We start from the raw sequence: 3,809 nt of genomic DNA on the forward strand, positions 1-3,809 counted from the left end.
GATTAGGTGACTGTTGATCCTGCTTCCTCTCTTCTGAACACTTCCCTTTCTGCTAAAACAGGATAAAAACTCATGGTTGCATGATGATTGTCTTGAATCACCTCAGCTCATGAAATTTCACCTAAGGACCAAAAGTGATACTTGAATATACTGCTACGTAGGGCTGGTCCATAATAGAAAGGAACTGGAAAGATCATTTTCTCCTCTGAATCCTTATGAGGTGCACGTATACACAGCCATGTGTATTCCAACAATCATGCAGTAGCTTTGGCTTTTGTCCCAAGAGACAATGAAACCAGCTGCCCTGGTAGCACCTTGGGTAGAACAAAGAGGACAGATGTCTTGTGTGCTTGCCCCTGCACAAGGCTTGCCTGGAGGCCACTGCTCCCCTGCTTCCTGAACGTCTGACTCCAGAATCAGTTTCTGTTCTCCAGGCACACTCAAGGCACTGATCCTAGAGAATAGATACGTATTCTATAGTGTGAAAATAAACTCTGGCAGCCAAATATAAAATTACTTTCCTGTTATCAAGTGCAAACAATCCATCTCAGCCTCAACAAAGAATGGCTGGTGGCAATGGGTAAACTGAAAACCAGCCCATGCTCAAAAGTACTAGACAGACTATTAAACAACAGAAGAGAGGAGATGATATTTGCATATATTCCAATGTTCATTACTTATAACCTAGCCAGGTTAGGTTCAGACTAATACAGAAGAAAGATAAATTTATCATGTCTTGTTTTACTGATAAAAAACTCCCCCCCCCCCCCAATATTTTGAATCTTAATTACCATTCTTAACACTGATATTGCCACTGAATTTACATCCTGTGAGGTCCTTTATCTGCCCAACTTGAGGTACTTTTTGAGAAGTCAACTGCCTCATGTTGCCCATTGCTGAAGTGGAGGGCTTTCATCATCTCCAAATTTCCTCCAGACTTAAAAGTTATGGACTAGCTTGGTTGTGTCCATGCTGTAAGAGAGAGAGAGTTGCAGATGCTGTTCATTTTGAAGTTTTTTAAGAGGTACATGTAATGTAAACATGTGATAGTGTAGGCTATTGCAAGTAATTTGTTAGGTAATGTAGGCTATAAAGCTTAGGGGATCCTTGGGGGATTGAAGTGTGTATGGTGTAACTGTGGTGCTCTTAGGATGCTGCAGATGGACCCCTAAGGTTAATGAATTCAAGACAGTTAAGGGTGGGCACTGCAACTGGGAGGCTGTAACACACAGGGTAGGCAGAGAAGCAGTAGAGATGAGTGCCAAAGCAGTTCACAATGAAGATAAATTCACTTCTAGTAGATCGTAAATGAAAAAGATAAGCATAAAAGATAACTTTGCTAACAATTTACCTTCTGAAACCATGGCAGTACAGTTGGTTTTGTATGGTTATATACTTCAAATTAAACTTCCTGAATCACAGACTGATGGAAAACAGTATGAGGATGGTTTACTCTCTTCAGCAAGTGGGATAGACCTGAGAAAATGCAAAGAAATAAAGTACATAAATTAAAAATGAGGACAAGGTCGTTTATTTTTTTAATTTTATTCCACACCCCCCAAAAAAAAAAAAACCCAAAAAACATCAGAGAGAGAGAGAAGAGAGGAGAGGGGAAGCAAGAAGAGGAAAGAGGAGGGGAGGAGAGAGAAGATGTTTCTTTGTAGATTTTAGTCTAAAGCTTAGAATATTTGGAGTAATCTAGTGTTGTGAGGGATTGAAAATAGCTGGAAGAATTCCTGCTGCTTCTCATCCCGAACAGGAGAAGACAAACAAGACCTAGGAACTGGAAAAGTAGTTCTACTTGGAGAAGGCTGGATGAATGTGTGATCAAGAAGATGAGTTTTCAGTCTGTATGTGAGGAAAACAAACCTATCTTTTGTTCATAGAATATAACTTTTTTGTTAGTGTCTTTCTTTCAGAAAAAGTGTCCTCTTTTTCATGAAAAATAAAGCATATATAATATTTTCGGTGTTCACAGAAGGAAATGTATGAGTCATATTTTGTGTTCTTTTATCATAACTTTGAAGAAATCTATTTTTTCAAGAATAATTTTATTTTCTATGACAAAACTTCTCTCTTTACTTGTGTTTTTTTCCAGCTTCTGTATTTCTTATCTGTCTGCACAGCTACCTACCCAAGAAAAGTGGTGTTTTGCCTTAATTTTTTTAAATTACAGAAAAAATATTCCTATTTTTTTATTGCCAGAACTGTGGTCCAGAAAAAAGAATCACTTTTCCTAGGGTTACACAGGAAGCCTTTACTAAAATCAGAAACATTAAATGACAGCTTCTGAGCCTCAGTTCAGCATCTCAACCACAAAACAATCATTCCGGTCTCAAATAGCATCTGCTAAAGAGCTGTAATTAATTGCTGCAGTAGTTCCCAGTTTACCAAAACTAATAAAATAAATAAAATGCATATTTTCTGACTTACTGAAATCCCACCTTTCAGTCTTAGTGGGTAAATACGATGCACATCACCTTACTCTGAGTAGTTTTACCAGGTAAGATTGATTTGATAATAGGTGGGTTTCATTTTAATATCAGTGACAATGGAGGGAGAGGGGAATAAGAGAGTGGTACAGTATATCAGGTATTTAACAAAGACAGCCTGAAAATCAATAATAATCCTTCACTGGTAGCTGAAATTTTCAGACAACTTCAGCAGACTAATGGCCCATAATGTCACTCAGTAGTTTTAGTCTATTCATACGCTCACTCTTTCAGTAAATGAGAGCTGTTGTTGATTAAAAATCCATTCTAGGTATGCCCACCAACATATTAAGTAGTCTTCATCATCCCAGTGGAGTGAAAGTATTCCTTTTTTGCTTTCTTTTCTTTTTTTCCCCCAGCTTTTATTCATCACTGTGGATTTCTCAATACACTCCACTTGATCTCTCTAATCTCCAGGAGTTACCCAGTGTGAAATTCTGCATGCCATGTCACACTGGTGCCATGTGGCCATCAGTCTTCACAGGAGGACTCCTTCAGTGCAAACTGTTTCTTCTATAGCAAGAGAAGCAGCACTCTGAGACACTGTTCAAAGTAAGTAGGTAGCATCGCATGTTCCTGAATGAAATTGTTACCTACGAGATCCAGTGAGGCAAACCCCTAACATTTTTTTGTTTTACACATCACAAATTGATAAACAGAGCTGCAGTTGAAATTGTTCAAACATTCTGATAAAAACTGGGATGGGGCAGGGATTGAAACCATAATCCCCTGTTTTACACCAGTGCCATGATCATTGCATGGGCCATTAGACTGAAGAATCTGTCAAATCACCAGAATTTCCCATACTCTTTACTGGAAAAGAAAGGAAGGAAGGAATAAAAAAAGAAAAAGAAAACAAGGTAGGTGGCTAGCAAGCACAAAGTATAAAACTTTAACAGCAATCAGAGCAAGATATAATGCTGCGGTAAAAATGAGCATTGACGACAGCACATTTGAAATGAAATGTGTACTTCTCTTGACTATCACAATAGATTTTCAACTAGTAAATAAAATAGCATATGGTAATGGAGAAGTTAATCAGCATAGACTGGGGGAGATGTTCTTTTTTTTTCATGGGTAGTTTCAAACCCAAATGAACTTATTTAAAAATATTCTGTTTTCCAAGGTGAGAAGAAAAGAAAACAGAAAATAAAATAATTTTCTTTCAAAATAAATGTATGTACCTTTTTACTAGAGGAAACCCTCATCTTCAATTTAAATTGAATATCAAACAGCTAATCTGGTTTTCCCTTCTAATGATAATTCAAGGTGCTTGCCATTTTTAAGCAAAAGTTCCAGGGGTTTTGTTGTTTTCTT

The sequence above is a fragment of the Neopsephotus bourkii genome, unplaced genomic scaffold (assembly GCF_033783945.1).
Source record: "Neopsephotus bourkii isolate Nb327-2 ecotype Australia unplaced genomic scaffold, CSIRO-AGI_Nbou_v1 NB_148, whole genome shotgun sequence".
Lineage (NCBI taxonomy): Eukaryota > Metazoa > Chordata > Aves > Psittaciformes > Psittacidae > Neopsephotus > Neopsephotus bourkii.